This window comes from Panthera uncia (genome assembly GCF_023721935.1).
Source record: "Panthera uncia isolate 11264 chromosome E2 unlocalized genomic scaffold, Puncia_PCG_1.0 HiC_scaffold_20, whole genome shotgun sequence".
NCBI classification, from domain to species: Eukaryota; Metazoa; Chordata; class Mammalia; order Carnivora; family Felidae; genus Panthera; species Panthera uncia.
In genome coordinates, this window is record NW_026057589.1 from 25,354,868 (window position 1) to 25,370,659 (window position 15,792).

The 15,792-nt window shown below is 48.8% G+C and overlaps 1 protein-coding gene across 12 annotated transcripts in view; it reads right to left on the bottom strand.

The window, feature by feature from the left end:
* ANKRD11 (ankyrin repeat domain containing 11) overlaps positions 1-15,786 on the bottom strand; it is a 178,989-nt gene extending 163,203 nt beyond the window's left edge. For 11 of the 12 annotated variants that reach the window (XM_049622674.1, XM_049622676.1, XM_049622675.1 and 8 more), the window contains exon 1: positions 15,704-15,786. The gene's annotated coding sequence lies outside the window, so the exon portion shown is untranslated. Of the gene's footprint in view, positions 1-8,752; positions 8,793-15,703 lie in introns of those variants that run through there. The other variant, XM_049622669.1, reaches the window with a different exon arrangement.
* Between the last annotated feature and the right edge of the window lie 6 nt (positions 15,787-15,792).

Genomic DNA, 15,792 nt, shown 5'->3' on the forward strand with positions numbered 1-15,792 from the left:
TTTTTTTTTTTTTTTTTTTTTTTTTTTTTTTAATGTTTCCTCATTTTTGAGAGAGCGGGAGAGGGGCAGAGAGAGGGGGACAGAGGATCCGAAGTGGGATCCGCGCTGACAGCAGCGAGCCAGGATGCGGGGCTCAGACTCACGAACCCTCACGAACTGTGGGATCGTGACCTGAGCTGAAGTCGGACGCTCAACAGACTGGGCCCCCCAGGTGCCCTGACGAACACCATCTTCCTAACCAGCTTACTTCAACCACATCTTTAATGAAGATACCTCTTCATTAAACTGACTCACCTGATACAAAGTGCTTAGCTACGAGCAAGCTCTATCAAAATCTTGATAACGAGGACCCAGAACCCTACGTCAAAGCCATTACCCTTTTTCCTCAACACACTGGACGTAAGCTGACCTCACTGGACGCTAGAGCCGCAGAGAAGTTACAGGCAGAACACAGCCGGGGCGTGTTTTCTTCCTTTCTTCAAGTTTTCAGAGCACTGCTGATTGCACACCTTTGGATATGATTTAATTGTGCTTCATGAAAAAGGGCTCACCGTAAAATACTTTCAGAATTACTAAACACGACTGACACATTTTTAAATGTTAAACATTCGACCTCACATTTGTTTCTGGGTATTCTTCTATATCCAGCTTATTACGGCTTCAAAAGAAAAACAAAAGAAATGTTTTTAATGGTTTAACGTGCGGAGTGCTTAATAAATTGGTCCTGAGGCTTACTTTTTCAGAAACAGTTCCCAACTAGTCTCCACCAGGACACAAAGGACAAGTGCTCGGCCAGCCTGGACCCAGACTGTGGGGAGCAGCACGCACACCCTCGGGGCTGGCAGGCTCAGGCCCAGAAACTCCCCCACGACTCGAGGGCCATGCTAGGACTGCCAGACTGCACGCGGGAACCATCACCCTGACAGACGGTCCGACTGCAACAACGACAGAAGGAAAGACGACAAGCAGAGGATGAGTAAAGGCAAATCGTTGGGGTCTACCGTTCTTTTGAAATCTCTCAAATCTATACAAAAATAAGAGATCCTATTCCTCACGTCAGCAGCAGTATGTAGACCCCACCCTACACCAGTAACCAACCTGATGTCCCCCGTCCCTCCAGAGAACATTCTCCCCTCACCCCCCAAGTCAACACACAGGGTCCCAAAGAGCCAGCGCTCGGGCCTCACAGCGTCCCCCACAAGCCACCTGGAGGTCCTTCTCACGACAGCCTGGCACCCTTGCTGTACTCAACACACAGCAGCAGCGGGAGGCTCCTTCCTGGGACTGTGTCCTGTGCTCAGACCTGATGGCTGGTGGAGAGCAGTCCTCCGGCGCATTCCTGGCACAACCACCAGCAATCAGCAGCTTCTTCCTAGGAATTTTTCGTTAGGACTTCTCATAAACAAGTCTCCATGCTTAATGAAAACCCTTATTCCCATAACTCTCACATCAAAGAACCACACCTCAACAAAATGAAACCTTGATCATTCCCAAGTTTTCCACAACGAGGTGGTATGGAAAACTAAACGTGCCTGAACTGAGCCCCCCTCCGGCGACCCACGGGCCCTCACATGAAATGACCCACGCCAGGTAAACATCCCACCTCTGCTAACTCTACGGACAATGTGCCACCCTGCTGCCACAGTCCCTATGAGTTTTGGGTGTCAGGAAACTGACCTGGGAGAGGGTAGTGTCACCAGAAGAACATTAATTACCAGGCAGGTTTGCCTCCTCTATGAAACAGATGTGACTTGATACAAAAAAGATCTCATTACTCAGAAACGACTTTTCATAAAACTGAGGACTATTTAAAGCAGCCTGAAAAACTACTTCCCTAGACTAACCAGCACGTGACACTCACTCCTGTTATCAATTCGGTTTACAGACTATGTGTAAGTGCTAACCTTTCACATCTTTCCAAGCAAAGTCGCCCTACAGACGCACACTCCGGCCACAATGACTGGGCAGACAGGAGCAGCGGTCAGAGCCGGTGAGCCATGGGGACTTCAGAGCACTCCCAGCTGCCACAAAAATCCCGTGGCCTCGCCCTGTTCAAGAGGTTTTTAAATGGCACTCCTAGCACTAAGTGAACACCAGCGAGATCTTGCCACGATCTCTGTTTTTTTCCAGTTTTACTGGCAAATAATGGACACACATCCCTGTGTAAGTTTAAGGGGAACAACAGGCCAGCCTCATCTATCGTTCCTGTGTAATGATTTACACACCAGGTTCAGCTAACATCATCTTCCCACACAGACACAACAGAAAGGAAAATGAGAACAAAACCGTTTTCTCCTTGTGTCGAGAACTCTCAGGACTTACTCTTAACAACCAACCGTCCCGCGGGTCACACAGCGCCGGGAGCTCGGCACGCCCCTAGCGCTTACTCATCTGATAACTGGAAGTCTGTACCTTTTCACCACCACCTCCAAGTTCCCCCTCCCCCCACCGAGTCTGGTCTCCTTTTCCGAGTTCGGCTTTTGTTTTGTTTTGTTTGGATTCCATAGAGTATTTATCTTTCTCTGCCTGACTTATTTCACTGAGCACAATGCCTTCAAGGTCCATCGTGTTGCCACCCACGGAGGATTGCCCCCTTTTTTAACGACTGAATAGCATTTCATCGGACCACAACTTTTTTACCCATCGCCTGTCAGCGGGACATTTAGGTTGTTTTCTCAGCTGCCGCAAATAATGCTGCGATGAACGTAGGGTGCGGGCACCTTCCCAAGTGAGCATCTGCATTTCCTGTGGATATATTCCTAGAATTGGTTGCTGGATCGGATCGTAGGGTTGTTCTATTTTTACTTTTCGAGCATCCTCCATACTGTTTTCCACAATGGCCGCACCGCTTTGCGTTCCCACCAGCAGCGCTCAAGGGCTCCCTTTCCCCCACAGCCACGCCAGTACGTGTTATCTTTTGTGCTTTTTACCATGGCCATTTCAACAGGTGTGAGGTGACAGCTCGTTATGGTTTTGATTTGCATCTGCCTGATGCCTAGCGATGCTGGGCGTCTTTTCATGTATCCGCCGGCCTTTTGTACATCTCCTTTGGAGAAATGTCCACTCAGGTTCTTGGCCCATTTCTTAATTGCATTATTCGGGTTTTTGTTTTTTGGGGGGGGGGGGTTTTGCTATTCAGTTATATGAGTTTTTTTATATATTTTGCATATTAACCCCGTATCAGATATATGGTTTACAAATATCTTCTCCCTTTTCGTAAGCAGTCCTTCCATTTTGTTGATTGTTCCCTTTGCTACCATGAACCTCTTTGTTAAGGAAAGCTCCATGCGACAAGAAGAGAAAACCCAAGTGATAACAGGATGTTAACAACAGAACATTAGTATAAACTCACTAACATCTGAAACAAACTTGACTTTTACGTTTTACGATCCAAAGAGTAACTTTTACTGCTTAATTAAATCGCAACATTTGAGAAACAGGCCCACACGGGAATAAAAACTTAAAACCACTGCCTCAGTTATACAACGCTCTGCCCACCTGAAATCACAGCCCTCCAAAGTATTCCCGGACAAACAAACACTAACAACCCAGCCTAGTGAGGGTGAGGAAAGGCCACGACTGCTGAGGGACTTTGCAGGAGCCCTCCAACCCACCCCCTCCCTGCTGTGACTGGCAGCCGTCATCACTGGAGTCCGGGGCGGGGCGCCCGTAATTTACAAAGTCCAGACCGCGTTGTTCTGCATGCAGTCTGCAGATCAAGAAAGGATGACTGGCAGGGCAGCTGGGTGGCTCAGCGGGTTAAGTGTCCTCCTCTTGGTTTCGGCTCAGATCACGAGCCCTCGGTTCGCGAGTTCAAGCCCCACGTGGGGCTCTGTGCTGACAGCGCAGAGCCTACTTGGGATTCTCATTCTCTCTCTCTCTCTCTCTGTCTCTCCCCCCTGCCATGCACACGCGTGCTCTCTCAAAATAAACAAACTTAAAAAACAATTTTATTTATTTTTTTATTTTTGTACCAAGAAAGGAGAAGGGGCAAGAAAGGCAGAGACCTACAGAACTAACCACGGAACCAGAGGCTGGATTAGCTCTGTGACAGTATAACAGCTATAAAAATTTTTCTCCCTCAAAGAAACAGCAGCTGTCAACCAGTGGAAGGAAAAATGTGTAATGTTATAGAGGGGCTGGTAACAAGGAGATTTAGCCGAAGTGTGGAGAGTGTAAGTAAAAGTAAACAGAAAGGGGGGCGCCTGGGTGGCTCAGTCGGTTGGGCGTCCGCCTTCAGCTCAGCTCATGATCTCACGGTTCGTGGGTTCGAGCCCCACATCGGGCTCTGTGCTGACAGCTCGGAGCCCGGAGCCTGCTTCGGATTCTGTGTCTCCCTCTCTCTCTGACCCTCCCCCGTTCATGCTCTGTCTCTCTCTGTCTCAAAAATAAATAAACATTAAAAAAAAAAAAAAGTAAACAGAAAGAAGTTAGCACACCACACACGAACAGTCCATCCGTGGCCGAGGAAACTCCCTTTAAGAGCACCCTGTCCTGGGCACCTGCAATGGTCAGGCTGTCCGAAACACGTACTTGCGCTCTACCCTGATTTCTGCAATGCGATGAAACTACATTCAACTTAGAGTCCAGCCAACAGAGACAGCCACACAACAGAAAGCTGCCTACGCCAGACGCCCAGAGTCTCACTACTGCCCAACCACAGACAGACACAAGGACAAAGCCCCTCTGCCCCAGCACATGGTAACAGTGCTGTGACGGAGCAGGAAAAAGCCTACATTCTACTGACTTAAAGCAAATCAGGAATACTCTCACTTAGTTAATATGCTTGGCACACGTTCCAAGTGTTACATGTTTGTTACATGGAGTACACTTCCTGACTGGTATCCTTCCTCTTCTCAAGCCACAAGCCTGTTTTCTAAGTCATTAACTTTTAAGATTGATCTTTCACGCAAACACTGATCAGGTATCTATTGATACATGCGTTGACATATTTAAAATGTAAAACAAACACAAGTCATAAGTCTAATGAAGTACGGGGGTGTCTGGCCGGCCCTGTCAGTAGAGTCAGAGTGTATGTACCCTGATCTCAGGGTTGGGAGTTCAAGCCCATGCTGGGTGTAGAGATTACTTTGGGCAAAATAATAAGACAGCAAATCCTTCTGCATTGCCTGCACTAGCAGGTTATTTCTCCAGCCCCCCAAATCTCCAGCCCTCCTATATGAACCCAAAACTACTATCCTTGGCCTGCAGCTCACACGGTCTCAACCAGACTGCCCCTGTCTTGGACATGAGGTCTGGCCTCCTGGCCTCCGCCCGTCAGACTGCACCATGAGAGCAGGGGCGTCTCCACCCCCTGGGCCCCAGCCCCCCTCCTGTCTCTCTTCCACGGCCTCCCACACTCCATCTCTGCCACACCTCCTCACCTGCCACCACCTCTCGCCAGACTGCCCCTCACTTGTCTGCCCCATTCCATCCACTGAGTCAACTCAACTCCCATTTTCCAGCATTGTGTATAAATACGTGTTAGCACCACTTGGCCTGGACGACTCGCTCACGCAGCGCACCTGAACCCCCTCCCCATTTCAAGGTCCTCTAGATGCTTTAGGAAGGTCTTAGCCCACGCTGCCCTCCTCCGATGACAGGGCCGCCTCCCCCCGCCCCCCGTCTGGGGCGCTCCCCAAGCTCTGCCAGGCCTTCGGCCAGGCTTTGTCACAAGCCCCCCACTCCTCACTTTTCTGGGATGGGCCTTGCTGCCACTCACTTGAATTCAAGTTATGCTCCTACGACAAATTTTACACCCCCCATCATCCATTTCCAACTAGCTGTTTTACATTTTTACCTGGAAAACTGTGCACCTACTTTCTACAGCAGTGTTGCTGGTGTGAGCTTTCCTAAACCTGATGATTTGCCCAGAAATGGACGGCGGTGGTCAAAGTACGAACTGGAAGACACAAGGCTGACCCTGCATTCACCTGCCTCCAAGAGCGGCAGCCAACTCCCCGTTTCTCCGCTCCTCCTCGAGTTCAGGCCCAGGAGCGCTGCAAAGCCTCCCCCCGGTGCCACTCTGACCTCCATCTGGCCGTCCACCACCTTCACCCTGGGACACACCAGGGGCAGTGCCCCGCACCCTCCTCGGCAGACCCGGTCTTACACAATTTGAGCCCAGTCCGTTTTCCCAGCTTTATCTGCCGCGGTTTGTTTCCAAGGGCTGCGTGTTCAAACAGGTCTAGCTGGCAAGTCCCACATTACAGCCTATCTCCCAGTCCTTCCCACAGTCTTTGACAGCCTCACCCTGCGTTCTGCACCCCGATATCTCACCGATTCTTTTCAGTTTTTTTTAATGTTTATCTGCGAGAGACAGAGCGCAAGCAGGGGAGAGGCAGAGAGACAGAGAATCCGAAGCAGGCTCCAGGCTCCAAGCCGTCAGCACAGAGCCCGACGTGGGGCTCCAACGCACACACGGCGAGACTATGACCTGAGCCAAAGTTGGAAGTTTAACAGATTGAGCCCCCCCAGGTACCCCTTTCACGGATTCTTAAATAACACTTCCTCCGTGACATCTCCCAGACTTCAGAGCCAGAAATGCTTTCTCTCCTCTCAACTCCTATTCTCATGTCACAGCACCCCCCCCCCCAACCTCTCTTCCTTCCCAACCTCAGGGTGGGGCCATGTCTCAGTCCCTCTGTGCACCCACAACACAGCCTGGCCCAAGGAGCAGTGAGTAAGAGTGACTAAACCAATATAACGTGGGAAAAGCAAAGTGTGTCTAGTCTGACGAGTCCCCTGCATAAGACAAGTAATTCATTCCAGTTGCAAAAAAAATTTAAGACTGCTCTCCTACTATAAGGCAGCCTGCATTTAGAAAAGCAGAGAAACCCAGAAGTCAGTGGTACAGAGCTCTGTAACTGTGCCAAATGGGTGAATGGTTACAAAGACATAAAAACAAACCCTGTACTCTTCAAAATCGCCAAGGTCATGGGCACCTTGGTGGCTCAGTCGGTTGAGCATCCTTGGTAGGGGCTCAGGTCATGATCTCACGGTTTGTGAGATTGAGCCCCATGTCAGACTCCACACTGACAGCATGCAGCCTGCTTGGGATTCTCTCTCCCTCTCTCTCTGCCCCTCCTCCACTCATTCTCATTCTCTCCCTCTCTCTGTCTCTCTCAAATAAACAAACTTTAAAACCTGTCAAGGTCATAAAAAACAAGAGCTGAGAAACTGCTACAGACAGAAGAGACTAAAGAAACAGTAACTAAATGTCATGTGGGACCCTGAAACACTAAAAGGACCCCAGTGGAAACATGGGTGAAGTCTGAATGAAGTCTGGGGTTCAATCGAGAGTAACATACCAATGTTGATCTCACAGCTTTCACAACCTTAGCAGTGTTATGGGAAATGTTACCATTCAAGAACCTGGCCTAGTACTACTGTGTGTCCTACTTCTGTATATCTAAAATTATTCCAAAATAAAAGTTTATTTTATTTATTTTTTTTTAATTTTTTTTTTTTCTCAACGTTTTTTATTTATTTTTGGGACAGAGAGAGACAGAGCATGAACGGGGGAGGGGCAGAGAGACAGGGAGACACAGAATCCGAAACAGGCTCCAGGCTCCGAGCCGTCAGCCCAGAGCCTGACGCGGGGCTCGAACTCACGGACCGCGAGATCGTGACCTGGCTGAAGTCGGACGCTTAACCGACTGCGCCACCCAGGCGCCCCAAAAGTTTATTTTAAAAAACAAAAAACAAAAAAAAGCCAGACCTCATCCAGGACAAGTATTTCTACCACATTCACTAACTCCCCATCAATGCCAGACTACACTGGCTGACTGATGGCTGAGTCTTCCCAGAGCCAAGATGGTTCTGGTGAACTGAGGCAAAGCACCGGAGCCAGCTCTATGACCTGATCCAACCCCACGTGATGACCGCATCCATGGAACCCTAGCATAGCCAGCAAAACACTGCTCCCAAAGAGTCCCTATTCTAATCCCTGGAACTTGTGGGTATTTGAGGTCACACGGCAAAGGGGAATTACGTTTGCAGGTGGAATTAAGGTCTAATCAGCAGACAGGGTGCCTAGGCGAGATTATCCAGGTGGGCCCAATATAATCACAAGGGTCCTCAAAAGTGGACGAGTGAGACAGAACAGAGTAGAAAGGAGATGTGACATTGGAAAGTCAGAGAGATGCAAAACTGCTGGCTTCAAAGATGGAGAAGAGGGGGGCACCCGGGGGCTCAGGCTGTTGAGCGTCCGACTAGGGCTCAGGTCATGATCTCACAGCTCTCAAGTTCAAGCCCTGCATCAGGCTCACTGCTCCCCATGCAGTGCACAGTTAGACTCCTCTGTCCCCCTCCTCTCTCTGCCCCTTTCCCACTGGCACTCTCTCAAAAATAAATAAGACATTTTTTTTTAATTTTATAAAAGCCCTTAAAAAAAAAAAAAAAAGAAAAAAGGTGGAGAAAGGAGCCACAGGCCCAGGAATGTGAAGAGCCAGTAAGAGACGAAGAGGCAAGGAAACAGTGTCCCCCGGAGCCCTCAGCAGGAACTGGCCCTGCCAATACCTGGATTTTCCCCCTTGAGATTCGCGTCAGGCTCCTAGTCTACAGGACTGTACAATAACACATCTATGTGGTTTTAAACCTCCAAGTCTGTGCTAATTTGTTACAGCAGCTATAGAAAAGTAAGTGACACGACTGAAATACAAAAACACAAGCGCTCCTCCCAAGTAGGAGTGCACGTGTTTCCCTCACCCCCCCCCCCCCACGTCCTGTGTCACCATCGAACGTAACTCACCCTTCCTCATCGTCTGTTCCTCAGCCCCCTTGGGCCAACACATTTGGGGGCGTCAAAGAAAACTATCAAGGAAAGGAAAGGAGGAGACTATAGGTTAAATTCCAGGACAAAGATGTTCTTCCCAACTTGCTAACCCCTCACTGCGCCTTTAGCCTTCAAATAGCCTTTTGCAGAAAATGAGAGTTATTGCTTCAACACAGTCCTCTTTAAAACGTCACTCATCTGGGGGCGCCTGGCTGGCGCAATGGGTGGAGCACGCAGCTCTCAACCTCAGGCTCGTAAGCTCTAGCTCCACGTTGGGTGTGGAGGCTGCTTTAAAAAATTAAGATAAATGAAAATAAATAAAACGTCCATCATCTGATGAGAACCCACTTTTAGAAGAATTAGATCTAATCGCTTCTCTGAAAAGAAATAAAGCTCCCGTGTAAATTTCACTAAGGCTGCATCTGCAGAAAATTAAACCATGAGCAAAAGCACAGATCACTTTTCCAAGCTTCATACATAAAGACAAAGGACACAATTCAAAGATTACCTCTTAAGTGTTAAGGAAAAATTTTCCTACAAGAAAATGCTTTGAGTTTTAGCGTATTTAATATAGTAATCTCGAAACTAAAATACTTCAAATTTCAGGTGGACTGTTCTCAACGTAATCCAAACACATCAGGAGCAAATCATCTACGTCTGGAAAGGAAAAGAGTCACAAAGTCTAAACACGCCTTGAAACCGGAGCCCCAGGAAGGGCTGGGGCATTAAACTAAGGACCCTGTCAGTTTCAGACCCCAAAACCTGGGCTTTCTTTTCTATCATCCACAAGGTCAGAGTTTTTCTTTTTAAGTGTTCTGCACATCCTTGAAGTAGCCAGGCATTTTTGTAATTAAAAAAAAAAAAAAATTCCTTCAAGAGTGCTGCTTTGGGGTTTTTTGTTGTTGTTGTTCTTTATTTTTACTTCCTGTTTTACAGGATGTAAAACCACACTTTAGAAACATGGTGGGTGCTAGCAAGGCTTTATCTCTCAAGAGTAATAAGGTTCTTCACTGCTTCCCTCACCTTCTGTATTTTAGACACATTTATACGGTACACCTGCAATGATTTCAAGTTTACATCATCACACAGAATTAAGTGAAAATCTTATTTTGCTAGATATGAATGCAGTGGAACACAAAGCAATCATAACTTAAGCCAAAACCTTACGCAAACTTCTCATTATTTAGAAAGTCATTATTCCAGGACATTAGCATCCTGGCTCTGGAGCTTGCCATTACAAGGAGTGGGGCACTTTCTATTAATGCCCTGAGAAAAGAACTCTATTTGCTACATTTTAGATGAAAACTAACCTCTGATATCACATTTATTAAGCACTCACAAGTTAAATTTCAATTTCACCATTCTAAAAGGTAACATTTTACAGTTAAACAATTGGAAGGGAGGGGGATTTTATGAAATTTTACTTAACCTTGACAAAAATTGTGATCTAGGTGATCAAAAATGTTTTACGTTGAGAAAAGGCCAACACTTTTATAAAGTGAACTGGTGCGCACTGGTTTCTTTACAAGTGGAAAACGAGTGCCTACAGATTTTGAGGCTAATAAATAATTCACTGCACAGATGCCAAGGGCAGAGCTGGCAACTTGGGTCCTGCCCTCAGCCAGCCGGGAAGGACACGGTAACTCCCACAACGGCCTCGGCCTAGGCTGGGGGGGGGGGGGGGGCGCGGGTGGCGGGCAGCCTCCACCGGCAACAGAACTGTCAGTCCTTCCAGCCCTTGGAAACCTCAGCTGTACTAATGGGACAGACCTCTTTTATTTTCACAATGCAAACCCACTCAACTCTTTAGTCACAGATCAGCTTCAAAACTGTGAGATTTCTTAAGTTTTAGAATGGTGTCCCTAGATGCTTTCAACCACAACCAATTCCCCTCACCCCTTACTTACCTAAAAAGTTAAAACCACACAAATTAAGCACACTCTTATCCAAACCAAAAATTCAAGTCTCTGTCACCCAAATTATAGCCATAATTAGTCTCTTCAAAAATCAATCTTTTTGCCAATTACTTAACAGGTTCATTTTTTTTTTTTAAATCGGAAAACATAAGTGGTAAAAAAAAATAACATACAGTTCCATTTTGGTGTATTTCCCTCCAAAGAGATTACTTTTTTGGTCATCAAAATGCTAAAACTGGGGTAGGAAGGACATTAAGGCGCCAACTCCATTCTGGAGAATTTATATTTAAACAGAAGCTTTAGTCTCAAAGCTCAGGAGCATTTTTATTACAACAGCTTAGGAGTCAAAAAAAAAAAAAAAAAGGTAAGATAAAATGCTAAAACTTTCCAGGTACTCCACTGCCATACTAAACCACTGCTTACGTTACAAGGGGCCAGAAGGTGCTCAAAGTTCTAAACTAAACACAGCAGGAAACTACACTCAGCAGGCTTTCACCTTTGCCCCAAAAGCAGCAATCTCACTAAAACCGCTTCCAGGAGGCATTTTCCTTCCCACAAAGACAACCTTTCCGTTGATTATTGTCCTTAGGTGTTGTTCTGTGCCGATCTTAAATGTCATATCCCATACCTTTGTCTAAATTGTGAAGAAAATTTGTAATGAAAACAAATGGAAAAATGGCTGAAATCACAAAGCATCATTCCTAGTCAAATAAATGAAAGTTCCTCATCCCAAGTTTCTCCTTTCAAAGTCATTCAAATACTGTATTTTCATATAGAGTCTTTAAACAATTCAACAAGTCTTTCTTGAGCTACTTCTAGAACAAGTGTCATGCCCTAGGAGCAATCACGGAGACCAACCCTATTGTCACTAAGCATGCAGTCCTTCTTTTCACAGGGCAGATGTAATCCAACCCCTGCGTATTCCATCAATTCTGCTAAGTCCTTTTGTATTTATTTATTAACGTCTTCGAGAGAGGCAGTAAAGCAGGGGAGAAGGGGGGAGGTGGGGGGGGGTGGGAGAGGGAGAGAGAGAACCTTAAACAGGCTCCACGCTTAGCGCAGAGCACAGCGCAGGGCTCGATCCCACAACCCTGGGATCATGACCTGGGCTGAAATCAAGAGCTGGAAGCTCAACCAACTAAGCCGCCCAGGCCCCCAACTGTGTTTATGTGGCTCTAACAAGGTGGGGTGGCATATTCCTTGGGAGTGAATATTTGACTAAGACCCAGAGGCTGGAGGGAGTCATCCTGTAGCTCTGGACGAGCAAAGATTTGCAAGGGAGGCAACAATGTGCACTCAGCAGGGCCCTGTTCCAGACGGAGGACCAGCATGTGTCGAGACCATGAGAGAATACGGCACGTGTCCCGATCCAGGAAATGGAAGCCAATGTAGCCAAAGCATCCGGAGTTAAGAGGGAGAGTGATGGGGGATCACATGGGGGGCTTCGGGGAAGAGGTCACGCAATTAGGGTTAGATTGTTAATAACCACTTGGGACCTTACCATAAAAATAACATTTGTAGTTCTACTGTACCATAAAACACTATTTACAGACAGTTTTGAGTGTGGAGGGAGAGAAACAGAGAGTTAAGCACAGAAGAATAACAAAAACCAACAAGGAAACACATAGCTTGGTCTGACTTAGCTTAAAAGATACCACGAATAAGACCCATCAAACAGAAAAAAGAGCCACCTCGGAATAGAAACACCTTGATCAGAATTAACAACCTAGTTGTTAAAGTGGATCATTTCCTAAGCCTTTTAGGCTTTCTATGCTGATTATCTCTAACTGTCTGAGTTCCAGGAGCTGAGGACTGACCCCTTCTTTCCTACAGCTATAAAATAAAACTGGAAAAGTTGAATAGCACAAAAAAATCCATTTGAAATACAACTAAGAGAACACATACTGGGGCACCCGGGTGGCTCAGTCGATTAAGCGTCTGACTTCGGCTCAGGTCACGATCTCACGGTTCATGGGTTCAAGCCCCCCCTCGTCAGGCTCTGTGCCGCCAGCTCGGAGCCTGGAGCCCGCTTTGGATCCTGTGTTCTCCCTCTCTCTCTGCCCCTCCCCCACTCATGCTCAATCTCTCCCTCAAAAGCAAACAAACAAAAAAATTAAGAAAACGCAGAGTAAAAAATGTCAAGACAATGACTTTTAGTCATTGGGGTTCATTTAATTTCTTCAGGAGGCTCTCGTCAAATGGGCCATGCACCGACCCAACGGCAGTGACACAGTGCACAGTCAGCATTCTGCCCTTTAGCAGATATCCTATTAGAGAAAGCTCACCCACCACGCTTACCATGTGAGGGATGAAGGGCCTTACGCGGGGCAGTGGACGGATCAAAACACTTATTTTGGCAACAAATGCAGATTATGCTCTGAACCAGCATTTACTGACACTCTCTAATTATGTTATTTCATTGATAATGGGCTCATTGCCCATATGCAAAATAACTGTGCTACACTGGATAAAACATAACCTTACTGTATCAAATGTACTTAAAAACCCAAGGCACACACAGCTTCTAGAAAAATACTCTCAAATACAAACAGCAGAGCTCAGCTCTGTCCATGGAAAGTTCTGCTTGTCACCGTATCAACACTGTAATTACAGAGAACATGACAGCCTCCAGTCGTAAGCAGCCCATCTGGTTTAGAGAGATGAACGGCGGTGCCGTGTGATTAGCGTGGCTGGTCTGCAGCGGGTCTAGAACATCTGACAGGCCCCAGCGAGGAAGACAGCTGACACAAAGTTAGAACTGCAAATGAGGAACTTGAGACGATGTGACACCTTTCAAAACAAACTTCTGGTAAATTCTATGTATATTTTGCCACAACTTAAAAAAATATTGAGGAAAAAAACCTCTGAAACTTTCAAAGTTGGATCAAGTTTAGCAATATCTTGAGGGAGCTTTTTAACTAAGTCAGGAGGCACGCACAAAGGACACAGAAAAATGTCAAAGCTACTTGGTCTTTGTCTCCTCCCAGCCCATTCAGGAGGGCCAGCCTATCGACCGACCGGGATCCAGCTCGGAGCACCAACCACACAGAGGACAGCAGCTGAATGGAGGGCGGGGGAGGCAACTCCGAGATAAGGATCCGATTCAAGGGTCACAAAGTTGAGCAAGATGTTTTTCCTTTTTTCTTTTTTTAACTGCACTTTCAAAGGAATATCAGAAGACTTGTGCAATCAGTCTCCAAAGACACAACACAGAGCAGGTCTTCCGGGACAACATTTCGGATGAGAAATCAAGGTCCCCAAATGAACGGAACACACGTCTGGGGGTCTCTGATTTGCAACTATTCAAGCTATGCCATTGACCGGGTTTGCAGGAACCAAAATAGCAACTGTTTCAACTGCACTGTTTCCACCAGCAATATCCTGTTACACAGCTTTGCTGAGCGCCGCTCCTCACTCCGCCACAGGCACCAAAATATTCTAAGGTTTGCAACTCAACAACTGTGCGCACTTTCACTCCTTGGCTTAAAAGGAATGTTGAGCATACTGCTCAAATCACTTCAAAAACTGCCACCTTACAAGAAAGCCTGAAATGCGATTTTTCCACCGGGAAATCTGCAAAACCATCCTGTTCTTGCAAAGGGATAGAAAACTTCCTATAACCTGTAGAAACCAGGAAACCTAGGCATGCCGCATCTCAACTGCGGGAGAGAAAATGGTTTTCAAAGCACAGGGCCAGCTTAGGCCAGCTTAATCTTTCAAAGCCTCTTCCAAAAACCCTTGGACGCCGAGATACAGGCTAGCTTTCCAAAAGAACAGCAGAAGCAGTAAAACCTTGATGAGGCACCAGGAAAAGAGCAGACCTCAAGAAAAACGAAGAGTTCTTCACCCCCATCCACAAACGGCAAAGATACAAAATTTAACAGCACAATCCCTCTTTGAGAGAAGACTGAATCCATGTGGCATGGCCAGCCACACACACACACACACACACGCTCACTCACATACACACGCTCGCTCACACACACACACACACACACACACACACACACACTCTCACTCACTCACTCGCAGCTACCGCCCTGCCAGGGGATGATGAAATGAGGAACGGAAATTAACATTTCAGGCAACGTCTCACATTGTTCCTTGAGGCCAAGGACTGCTGTTGCAGCCGCCACCGCCACCGCTTCCCTCCCACCCGCCCCCCAGTCCCGCCTACCCTCCCCCCAGACGACACCCCCGCGCCGCTGCCCCGCATTCCTGCCCCTCCGCGGGCCTACGCGCGCCTCCTGCACCCCCGGCGCCCCCACTCTGCCTTCACGACTCCCGTCCGCCCGCCCCCTCCGGCTCGGAGCCCGAGAACCGCCTGCTCCCATTTCAAAACAGTGATAATAATAGGGACGCTGGGAATAACAACTACAACCGACACTGCGAACGCACCCCTCCCTCGGGTCAGAGGTCGGCGCACCCGCTCCCCAGGTGCCCGGGACCCCGTCGGCCCCTCACGGCCGCCCCGAGCCCTCCCAAGTCCCCCAGGCGCACTCTCAACCCCTCACGGCTGCCCAGCCCCCCCCCCGCCCCCCGCCAGGCCCACCTGGAGCCCCCGTCGGCCCCGCGCGGCTGCCCAGAGCCCCCGCAGGCCCCTCACGGCTGTCTGGGCCCCCAGGCCCACCCAGAGCCGCCGTCAGTTCCTTCACGGCTGCCCCTGGCCCCGCAGGCCCACCCAGAACCCCACCCGGAGCCCCTCACGGCGGCCCCGGGGCCTCCAGGCCCACCCGGAGCCCCTCACGGCTGCCCGGGCCTCCCAGGCCCACCCGCAGCCCCGCGTCGGCCCTCCGCGGCCGCCCGGGCGCCCCCCCCCGCTTCCGGCCCCCCAGGGGCCCCCCGTCAGCCCCTCACGGCTGCTCGGGCCCCCCGGAGCCCCAAGTCGGCCCCTCAGGCCCCCCGGCGCCTGCCGCGCTGCTCCGCCAAGAGAGGAGGCCTGCAGGCCTCGAGGCGGCCCCACGCCCGGGCGCCCGCCCCGACCCCCGGCCCGGCCCGCGGCGGCTCTCACCGGCTCCCGGCTGCACGGCTCCGCGGGGCTCAGCGGCGGCGCGCGGGCGAGGCCATGCAGCCCCAGCCCGTCTCCCGGCCCGAGCGGGA